The 12,386-nt window shown below is 39.5% G+C and overlaps 1 protein-coding gene across 4 annotated transcripts in view; it reads left to right on the forward strand.

The window, feature by feature from the left end:
* The window catches only part of JAM2 (junctional adhesion molecule 2), a 60,624-nt gene that overhangs the window by 20,693 nt on the left and 27,545 nt on the right, over positions 1–12,386 (forward strand). The gene's annotated exons all lie outside the window — the stretch shown is intronic.

Below are 12,386 nucleotides of genomic sequence, written 5' to 3' on the forward strand. Positions count from 1 at the left end.
TCTTCAATGTGAGAATCTCCTAAAATAAGCCCATACAGATCTAATATGGGTAGGGAGGACCAAGTGTGGGAACAATTGCCATATAATGGGGGTGGTGTATTTTTTGTTTGTTAAATAGGCTGGAATAGCTATCAAGTGGTACAAAGCAGTACCCTAGTGCAGCAGTTCTCAAACTTCATTGCATTGTGACCTTCCTCTGACAACAAAAATTACTACACAATCCCAGGAGGGGGGACCGAAGACCGAGCCCCACTGCCCAGTGTGTGTGCGCACGGGGCGGGGGGAGGCCAAAGCTGAAGCCCAAGGGCTTCTGTCCTGGGCTGGGAGCATGTAACCTTAGCACTGGGCAGTGGGTCTTCGGCTTCAGACTTGCTGGGGCCCAGTGGCGAACACCAGCCTTGGCGACCCCATTAAAATGTGGTTGCGACCCACAGTCTGAGAACCCCTGCCCTAGGGGTATTTCACATATCTTTTCTCCTAGAACCTGAATGCCTTCCCTAGACTCTAAAGGCTTCATCCTATAATGAGATATGCATGGGTAGATTTCTGGGCTTGCAGAGAGCCCCACTGACTTCATGTATCTCATTTCAGAATTAGGACTACAATTTTTAAATGGTCTTTAAGACACCACAGACTTCAGGAGTCTGTTGCATTTTAAAAATCTACAGCAGTTGAAGCAATAGCATTTGCAACTTTAGGTCTTCATTACACTTACAGGCTTTCTGACAACTTAGCTGCTGCTTTGTTGCTATGGAAACCAACTTTGTGCAGAACTTGGAGAATGCTGGAAAATAGGCTTTTTTCTTCTTCTCTCTCTGTGCGTGTGTGTGTGTGTGTGTGTGTGTGTGTGTGTGTGTGTGGCCGTTTAAACCATTGCCCCCCATTTTCAGTGGGTTCCTATTTGTTACCATGGGAACAGGTTCCATGGCAGAGTTGTCAGAAGGCTTGTAAAATTGAGAGCTCTGTGAGTGTTTTGCCTAGCTACACCTTACAAGATGCAGACTACCCAAAAAATCCTTCATGTCTGCACCACATGTTAATTTTGAAAGGTTACACTATATAATTAAAACAGCTCTATAGAGAAAAAAGCTTTCATTTTTATGCTGAAAGAAATTGGAGTTCTAATATTTTTAAACTTTTTTTATTTTCAAATATAATAATTATATATCATAAAATATAGTGTTCTTGAAATGACACACATACTTAATTCAAATAATCGTGCATTATTTGGATGGCTAAAGTTGCTTGGTCTGTAGATTTGTAAGGTACCCAGGAACATATGTGATAACACTCCCTGAACTCAAGGGAACTACTTACATGAAGTGTGTGTGTGTGTGTATATATAATGTACACATATATAAATGAATGTACACACTATTGCCTGTGGGAGCGGCGATCGGCAGAACCTCCAGACGCGGGAGGTTAACAAACCGGCCCAGCCCCCCAGAGGACTTACGCTGCGGGCCAAAGATTGCTGATCCCTGGTTTAGCATATCTAATCTGGTACATAAATACCTTGCAATGCATCTATAAAAGTGCAATGCGAATTCTCCCTTTCAGGTGACATTGTAAATAAGAAGTGGCAGCATTATTTCCTGTAAATGTAAACAAACTTGTTTGTCTTAGCGATTGGCTGCACAAGAAGTAGGACTGAGTGGACTTGTAGGCGCTAAACTTTTACCTTGTTTTGTTTTTGAGTGCAATTATGTAACAAAAAAAATCTACATTTGAAAGTTGCACTTTCACGATAGAGATTGCACTACAATACTTGTATGAGGTGAATGAAAAATACTGTTTCTTTTGTCATTTTTACAGTGCAAATATTTGTAATAAAAATATATAAAGTGAGCACTGTACACTTTGTATTCTGTGCTGTAATAGAAATCAATATATTTGAAAATATAGAAAAACATCCAAAATATTTAATAAATTTCAATTGGTATTCTGTTTAAAAATGCAATTAAAACTGCAATTAATCATGATTAATTTTTTTAGTTAATCGTGTGAGTTAACTGCGATTAATCGATACACCTACTTTTCATTACACCTTCCATTATTCAGAGTAAAAAGCAGGGTGCAGGAGACAGAGCAATGGTGTTGGTAACAATGAAAGCCATGGCTGCACTCTTGAAGTGGAATAGTAGGACAGGAAATTGTCACTATTCTGAGAAATGCACTCTCTAGAGGATTAAGACACAGTATATGGACTGCGACATAGCAATGGCTGTACTACTGATAGGATAGCTAGCATCCAGAGTAACTAACTTATATTTGTACATCTCAGCATCCACACTTCTACTGTGCAGTTTTTTTATTTTACCTTTCTACCTTCTTAGCACAGATTAAAAAATTGTCTTATTATTCTCTGCCAATGACCTTGATTCTTATAATTACTGTTTCTGCCAAAAGAATAAAATAGAGTGGCTGCATCCCCAGAAATATCTACATTCTAAGTAAGGCTGTCAAGCTATTAAAAAATTAATTGCAATTAATCGTGCTATTAAACAATAATAGAATACCATTTTATTTAAATATTTTTTGATGTTTTCTACATTTTCAAATATATTGATTTCAATTACAACATAGAATAAAAAGTGTACAGTTCTCACTTTATATTTATTTTTGATTACAAGTATTTGCACTGTAAAAAACCAAACGAAATAGTATTTTTCAATTCAAATAATACAAGTACTGTAGTGCAATCTCTTTATCGTGAAAGTTGAATTTGCACATGTAGAATGATTACAAAAAAACTGCACTCAAAAACAAAACAATGTAAAATTTTAGAGCCTGCAAGTCCACTCAGTCCTACTTCTTATTCAGCCAATAGCTAAGACAAGCAAGTTTGTTTACATTTTCAGGAGATAATGCTGCCCTTTTCTTATTTACAATGTCACCTGAAAGTGAGAACGGGTGTTCACATGGCTCTGTTGTAGCCAGCGTTGCAAGATATTTACGTTCCAGATGTGCTAAAGATTCATATATCCCTTCATACTTCAACCACCATTCCAGAGGACATGTGTCCATGTTGATGACGGGTTCTGCTCGATAACAGTCCAAGGAGGTGCAGACCAATGCATGTTCATTTTCATCATCTGAGTCAGATACCACCAGCAGAAGGTTGATTTTCTTTTTTGGTGTTCGGGTTCTATAGTTTCCACATCTGCGTGTTGTTCTTTTAAGACTTCTGAAAGCATGCTCCGTACCTCATCCCTCTCAGATTTTGGAAGGCACTTCAGATTCTTAAACCTGGGGTCGCTTAGAAACCTCACATGGGTACCTTCTTCGCGTTTTGTGAAATCTACAGTGAAAGTGTTCTTAAAATGAATATGTGCTGGGTCATCATCCAAGACTGCTATAACATGAAATATATGGCAGAATACAGGTAAAACAGAGCAGGGCACATACAATTCTCCCCCAAGGAGTTCAGTCACAAATATAACTAACACATTATTTTTTTAACAAGCGTTCTCAGCATGGAAGCATGTCCTCTAGAATGGTGGCTGAAGCATGAGGGGCCATACAATTGTTTAGCATATCTGGCATGTAAATACCTTGAAATGCCAGCTATAAAAGTGCCATGCAAATGCCTGTTCTCACTTTCTGGTGATATTGTAAATAAGAAGAGGGCAGCAGTATCTCCTGCAAATGTAAACAAACTTGTTTGTCTTAGCGATTTGCTGAACAAGAAGTAGGACTGAGTGGACTTGTAGGCTCTGAAGTTTTACATTATTTTTGTTTTTGAGTGCAGTTATGTAACAAAAAAATCTACATTTGAAAGTTGCAGTTTCACGACAAAGAGATTGCACTACAGTACTTGTATGAGGTACATTGAAAAATACTATTTCTTTTGGTTATCATTTTTACAGTGCAAATATTTGTAAACAAAAATAATATACACTTTGATGTCAGTTACAACACAGAATACAATATATATGAAAATATAGAAAAACATCCAAAATATTTAATCAATTTCAATTGGTATTCTAATGTTTAACAGTGCAATTAAAACTGCAATTCATTTTTTTTTAGTTAATCGCGAGTTAGGACTGTCAATTAATCATTGTTAATTTTAAGCACTACTTTCATGTGATTCATGGCTTTGTTAAGCAAGTGCTTAATTAGGCCAGTTGTACAAAATAAACTACTGGCCTTGTGGGAGAGGACACGTGACCTAATCCATCTTTCAAAATTTCTGTCTACAGTGGTCATTTATTTATTTTTTGATATTTATTGTTATTTATTGCTGTGGTAAGTCGTCTGTTCTACTGACTTCTGAAGGCAGATCAGAATAGATGTAAACACACATACACCCTTCTGGGTACACAGCAAACCACTTTTCTGAAAACAAGTATCTTCTTTGTTTGGGATTATTTTGGGTTATTTCAAAAGGGGCTTGCTTTGCAAAATTTGGACAAAGTATTTATTTAAAATTAGTCCCCACCATCCCTTGTTCTTGCAGATATGAGATTCTTTAAATTTCACACCAGAAAAATTACATTTTGACCAGCTCTAGTTTGAAAAATGTTAGACCAACATTTCAAACTTGAGTGGTCTGACTTTCAGAGGTTCTGTCCATCCATGGCTCAACTGACTTCAGTGGCTCAGTACCTCTGGAAATTAGACCGCTCACTAGTGGCTAATTTTAGGCAATCAAGTTTGAAGTTTAAATCTGGTTTGTTTTTTGTTTTTTTGGTTTTTTTTTTTTAACTTGATAAAAAACTGCCTTAAACTAAAAGTGAAGACGCATCAGAAGATTTTGCCAGTGCTACAGTTTATACTGAACATCATGGAACACTTGTGAGGGAAAGCTTTTTGGCATTATGAACTCATATTTATTTATTTTCTGTGTTAGCCAAGGCATTAACAACTGAATTCCTTTTCTCTCTCACTTTTTAAAACATGATTTTCACCCAGGATTAAAGTCTCTCTCAGGTCCTCTGCTGCAAGTCTGCAGCAATGTTAAAATTCCTACTCTTCAGCTTAGTTGCTGCCCAACAAAACCACTTTTTAACACATGACAAGGTGCACAGATACACTGAGCTGTCCATTCCATTGCTGTGAGCATGCAGAGTTCTGAAATTGACAAGAATCTGCTCTCTGAAACACTCGGAGAGGAAGATTATTTTATTTAGATTTAAATAATGAAAAAAGACCCTTATGCAAGGGTAGAGGCGTTCTAACATTAATAACACAGTCAGATCCCAGAAGCGTTAAAGTAATCATTTCAAACAGGAACTTAGCCAGCCCAGCTGCCAACAAAAATCTGCTTTCCATCTCTTCATCGTTCTGGGAAACATATCCTCAGCCCTCTTCAAAAACAATCAGCTTTTCAGCTTCATTTATTAGCTTTTTAGTCTGAAAAACCCACTCCAAAACTCTGTTGCAGTGACTCTCCCTCTGCCCAGAGAGAACTGGCCATGGGCTCCTGGTGGAGGGAAGATTACTGCTACATGGGGACTCTAACTGGCAAAAAAAACCTGATGAAATTTCTCCATTGAAGCATTTGGATAGGATAATTCTACACTATCTGTTCACTTATATAGCATCAGTCACCATGGCATCTAAATACTGTCTTGTGATCCGCTTTCAGATTCTTGTCTGCTTAGAGGGATTGAGCAAGCAGGAAGAATAGAGGATTAGCCCATTGTTTGTAGCTCTGGCCCTCGGGCAAGGGGAAAACAGTGCCTTGGATATGATAGGTTACCCAGCTCGGAACTGGAATTTTAATGCACTTATAGCAGCTGTCTTGAAAGGTAGATGGTATCACAGCAGGCCAAAACAGAAATGCTGGATCTTGGCAACCACAACTCCAGACTTCATTATATTTCTTGTGATCTGTGGGTTGATTATTTTGCGTGTGTGGGGGGGTGTGGGGGGAGGAAGGGGGTTCCCTCTTACCATTATAACCTTTTTCTCCTAGGATGAGGATTTTCTGAAAAACACCAAACACAGGGCTTGAAAAACATTACTGGACACCTACTAGCCAAGAGGCCAATTTAAGAAGGATAAGAAAGATTTAAGAAAGCAGTCCCACCAGCAAGGTGCATTAATCGATGTGCTAGTGAGAAGCCTTGCCCACTGTGCTAACTCCCCACTGACAGAATTGGGAGAATGCTGAGATTTCTCCATGATGTTGACCTTGCTTCTTTTTAATTAAGTATTGGACAAATTTGAACACCTCCCCACATCACTCTGGTTCTTCCCTCCCCTCCCACTCAAGTCTGCTTCAGAGTGGTCTTCACTCCTCCCTCTGTTCGATTTCTCCACCACCCTAACCTTCTGCCAGCCTTTGCTTGAGGGATCCTCCCACCTATATGGTTACAATAAGTCTGCTGCTACTCTTCACATCTGTCCCAAGTATAGTGACATGGAAATTGACATATTTCTTGTCACTTTCATGGATGCCACATGAGCCTTCAAAAGTTGTCCCATTACAGACACACTCAATTCAAAGGCATTTGTCTATAACCTCACTTGGCTTGGCCAACACCATCGGGATTTGCATACATATCCAACTCCCCTTGCTGATAAATATACAGCTCCAACAGTTTTAGTGTCTGAGTCTTGAAAGGATCAAGTTTCAGGCTATCTTGAGGTTTCCAATTCCTTAAATTTCTAAATCTTGCAGCAGTTATTTTCAGCATCAAATCCTGAATGTTTTAATACTTGTATGCAAATAAATGGCTGCTGAACAGTTTTTATTTCCTTTTCTCTGTTTATACTCTACGTCTATCAAATTTCATAGAACATAGTTCACTTCATATTAAGGTTTTATAAACTTTCAAGAGTGGAAAAAATTGAAACTCGTACCACTTTTAGTTAACAAATCTAAAACTAATACCACATACACCTCTATCCCGATATAACGCTGTCTTTGGGAGCCAAAAAATCTTATACGTTATAGGTGAAACCACATTATATTGAACTTGCTTTGATCCACCGGAGTGCATAGCCCTACCCCTCTGGAGCACTGCTTTACTGGGTTATATTGGGGTAGAGGTGTACCATAAAATGAACTATGGGCTTTTCTTGGCTTGAATAAACTCTTGTACCTTGCAAAAAAGTATCAGTATGCTTCCTTATTCCTATTTGTGGCTAGGAGTACGTAGTTACTGTCTGTGACTTGAGTATGCTCTGTTTATGTAGCCTCACTGAGTTTTAAAATGGTGACTTTTAATCTTTCCTTTCTTTCTAATTAGTTTCCTCATATTTTTTAATCCCCTTTCCTAATGTTTGGTGCCACCATATCATGTTTATGCTATGATCCATCCCACTGGGATATTGAACTTAATTATATTATGGTTACTAAACTACAGTTACTTCAGATTAAGTTTTAATACATCCATCACAGTATTGTCTAGGGAACAGTTCAAGTAAGATTCACAGCAAATTCTGCCCAAAATGGGATTGACACCTTATGGTCTTCCCTCTTGTTAACTTTGGTGTCAATGTAGTGGCTGTCCTGTTAATTCTGTGCTTGGGAAGGTCTGAGTACAGAACTCTTTTGTACAGCTTAAATGTGGCAGGGCTTATCCTGATCTGTGGTGTCCAGGAGTTAAACACTCTCAGCTGTGTGTGATGGGACATGAAACTGTCCCTGACAATTTAACCCAGGGCACATGGAGTTTTAACTCACTTCATACATGCCCCAGAGATGCTGTTTTCCCACCCGCATTTGGGGGTTTATTGCATGCAACTCTCATTCCCATAATCTTATTCTTAGGACAGCTGAATTCCTAAACCTACAATATACTTAAATACTTAACCTTTGTTATAAGCAACATGTGGTCTGGAACTTGGCAAAACAAATGTCATATGACTGTTTTCTTTTATATCATAACAATGTTTTGATTCTATTTCCATCTAGTTTCCTGCAATCAAATCAAAGGAAATGTAGTTTGATAGTACCTAGTGTGCTTTACTTTAGCATTCAAATTACCTAAGGAAATTTCCTGTTGCAGTAGAGTATTTCTAATGGCAAATGTATGACCTTTGTGGAATTGGCTGTAAACAAGTGAAGTTCAGGTTGCTGCAATGTGAAAACTGTTTTCCATATAGATATATATAAAACATATGGTGGGAGAGATTAGATGACAAGAGCCAGTTATCCTGCCATGTAGTAACTTTCCATTACTCCATTCCGGTTTGGCCAATGTAGTCCCTACGTAAAAGAATAAATGGACACAAATCAGACGTCAAGAATTATAACATTCAAAAACCAGTTGGAGAACACTTCAGTCTCCCTGGCCACTCGATTACAGACCTAAAAGTCACAATATTACAACAACGAAAAACTTCAAAAACAGACTCCAACGAGAGACTGCTGAATTGGAATTAATTTGCAAATTGGACACCATTAAATTAGGCTTGAACAAAGACTGGGAGTGGATGGGCCATTACACAAAGTAAAACTATTTCCCCATGCTTATTCTCCCCCCCTCCCCCCGCCAGTTCCTCATATCTGCTTGTCAATTGCTGGAAATGGGCCATTTTCATTACCACTACAAACAGTTTTCCCCCCCCTCCTACTGATAAAAGTTCAACTTAACTGATTACTCTCCTTGTAGTGTGTATAGTAACAACCATTGTTTCATGTTCTCTGTGTGTATATATATCTTCCTATTGTATTTTCCACTACATGCATCCGATGAAGTAGGCTGTAGCCCACGAAAGCTTATGCTCAAATAAATTAGTTAGTCTCTAAGATGCCACAAGTACTCCTGTTTTTGTGGATACAGACTAACACGGCTGCTACTCTGAAACTCTGTAAAATGTAATTGATATCATGACATTGTTCACAGTGTGAATCAAGGAAGGTACCATATTTTTGTCTTTAGCTGTTAAATGTAGTCTTTCTTATTGTGGTTCTACTTACATTTCTTAGTATCTAGGTTTTTAGAATTATACTATTTATGAGAACTGGAAGGGGGAAGAAAAAGACTTTTTTTATTCCTCCTTTGAAAAAAAAACTTATTTTTAAGTCTCTAGGAAAATGCATTTAATATGGCTGAGAGTCACATGCATTTGAGTTGATGACTGTATTGGAAATAATGCTCTTTCTAGTTACATTTTATAAACACTCTACCCAATCATTTGGAACACATCTATGGTTCCTAAAGAAGTTTGCTAACCAACTAAAAACAAACATTAACCAGAGCCAAAGGGTCTGAATAAAACACTGTTGTTTGTTGTTTTTCCTTTCTAGAAATGTGAAGCAGGAGATTATTTCAAGGGAAAATATTTCATGTTTGTGAACAGAAATTATAATAACAGTAACAGAAAAATAGCTGAGACTGGGAAAACAGAGATATTTGGAGATATCCCCCCCCCTTTGTGTTCTTCCCCATCCCAGAAATATTAGCATTAATTAAATGAGGAAAAAAGATATGATTCAGATGCAAGTAAAACTACAAATTATATTTAAAAATTTAAATGGGTAGCAGGGATCAACAGACATAAAAGGAAATAAGGGGAAAAATGGAATAAGCATGAAGGAAAGCTGTAAAAGGTTTGAGAGAAAACAGAGAGAGGCTCTATTACACCTCTAGCTGGAGTAATAGTTACCCAAAAAAAATAATGTGCTTCTGAGAAATGAAGTAATGTTGTAAGATGGTGGTGGTTGATGTTTAAAGACTGTTAATGTTTCCTTGATCTTAAGAAAAGTAATAATCCAAGTTCTCTTTGTTTGGGAGGGAACTGTGTTCACTACTTGAATATTTTAATATAACCTAATTCAAGTGGAGTTTATTTAGCACCGTGGTGAATCCACATCCGAGGTTTCCTTGGCCATCATCTGCTAAATAAGTGCTATAAACTTGTTCACAGAGTCATACTAGAAACAAAACTTATATTTCAAGCAAAGGTGGTAATGTTTTTTGGCCACTGTCAATGGGGTAGAAAAACATGAGTAAAGTTTTCAAAAGCTCATAAGACTCATTGTCAAAAGTGACCAGCACTTAGGCGTCTATGTCATCTAGGTATTTTTTGAAAATTTCACCCCATGTCTGCATAATGCAAACAACTAGTTATAATAACTCTGCTTTAAACCACAATCGCATTTAAATGTTGTTTAAATAGGTTTGTTAATAGGCATGGTCTGGCCAGGATGGCTATTATAAATTATATGTAGTGCAGTAAGGCCTCCAGGCAGGGATCACTGCGCCATTATTCTAGCCACTGTACACACGTGTGCACGCACACTCTCACTCTCGGCAGACAGCCCCTGCCCCAAAGAGCATGATGAACCCAAACCATGTTGTAACCATTTAGGCCACAACCATATTTACACTATGCTTGAGTACAGTGATTAAATGAAGTTGTTTGCCGTGTGTAGATGGGATTAAAGAGCAGCCTGGAATGAGAAATCCATTAAGGGAGGTGGGAACTAGGGGATCTGAAATAGAATAGGTCCAAGATTCACAGATGAGGAAGTTGTGGCAAAGTATAGCCTGTTAGAAACACTTCCAGCTTCATTTGGAAATCCACTGTTGGTTAATGCAGGTGCTCCTAATAGGAAATACTACACAATGAGTGGCACATTCTGTACTAGCTGTAACTTCTGGATGGTCTCCATGTGTAAACCCAGGTAGAGCACACTAGGCATCCACTTTGATGTGACAAAGGCAAGTGTGAAGATGGCATAAGTCCTGCACTTCTAAGGGCCCAGTCCCCTCCTCCATCTTACCTGACACCCCTCCTCCCATGCACACACACACGCACTGCTGATCTGTTAGCAAAAGCATCACCCCCAATTCCTTGTTATGCTTCCATTTCACACTGGTGCTAGATGGCTGCTGCACATATAGAATTCCCTAAATACCTTACCATCATCACCCCCAATTTGGGATGTTGAGCTTCAGCACACTTCTTGTTTCTGAGGGAGTGAGTTATTTGATCTCCTGAAGCTTCAAAAAAGTGAGATATGGCGGCTGGAGGTCACCACAGCTGAAATGGAGATCATGAGGCAACTACAGAAAAATAAATTGCAAACCTCTTTATTAGAGCAACAGCCAATACAGTTAATAGGAGGCGGGGATGCTCTCTCCATGGGAATTATACCATTCCAGGATAGAACAAGATGGTGATATCGTCAACATTTTTATAAGGAGTATTGTCAGCATGGGCAAGCCTGGTTTTGTGGGATTAGATTAGGAGTAATTGTACATTGAGATTTTATGTCATGTGATGGTGGGTGTTGCTACGAAAGTGATGGTTACTGTGTCTTAGGATATGTCTACGTTACAGCTACTACAGTGGCACAGCTGCGGTGCTGCAATGCTGTAGTGCAGGGGTCGGCAATGTTTGACACATGGATCGCCAGGGTAAGCACACTGGCGGGCTGGGCCAATTTATTTACCTGCCGATGTGGCAGGTTCGGCCCATCGCGGCCCCCAGTAGCCGTGGTTCGCTGTCCCAGGCTAATGGGGGTGGCAGGAAGCGGCGCGGGCGAGGGATGTGCTGGCCACGGCTTCCCGCCGCCCCCATTGGCCCGGGACGGCGAACCGTGGCTAGTGGGGGCCGCAGTCGGCCGAACCTGCTGCGTCGGCAGGTAAATAAACTGGCCCGGTCCGCCAAGGTGCTTACCCTGGTGAGCCACGTGCCAAACGTTGCCGACCCCTGCTGTAGTGTAAACACTTCTTACGTCGACAGGTTTTCTCCATCAATGTAGTTAATCCACCTCTCTGAGAGGTGATAACTAGGTTGACAGAAGAATCCCTCCCTTGACCTAGCTGTGTCTACACCAGGGGTTAGGACAACCTAACTCTGTCACCCAGAAGGTGAAATTTTTCATAGCCCTGAGCAACAAAGCTAGGTTGATCTAATTTTCAAGTGCAGACCAGGCCTTTGTGGCTGACCTATTAGAGTTGCAGATAGAATAGGAGAGGTCCAAGAAGGAAAGGTATGTATGAGAAAATGGAGATGCTCACTGTTGAGATGTGGGGAGGGAAAAGATGAGAACCCTTTATTCAGGTAACTTTTAACACCCATGCACTAACAGGTATAATCCAGCACTAGAAGTGTGTGGTACAGGGGCAGCTGTGATTACAGCAGAGGGAATACACTTGAAGATTAATTCAAGTTCTCCACCTGTGCCCTATTGAAAATAGCAGATTTTGAAGGCAAATGTGCAGATGCATGTTTAAAAGCTTATTCTTGCCCTGGTTATATAATAAAACCAAGCTCTTCTGTCACACTTCTCATCAGTAGCTCTCTGAGCTGTTTACGAATGAGGTCAGTATCATTATCCCCATTTTACAAGATGGGGAAACTACAGCACAGGGAGTTAAAGTGACTTACCCAAGTCACCCAGTTGGCTGGTAGCTAAGCCAGGAATAGAGCCCAGGTCTCCCAAGTCCCAATCATGTCCTCTCACCAAAGAGCCC

The sequence above is a fragment of the Chrysemys picta genome, chromosome 1, assembly GCF_011386835.1.
Source record: "Chrysemys picta bellii isolate R12L10 chromosome 1, ASM1138683v2, whole genome shotgun sequence".
Lineage (NCBI taxonomy): Eukaryota > Metazoa > Chordata > Testudines > Emydidae > Chrysemys > Chrysemys picta.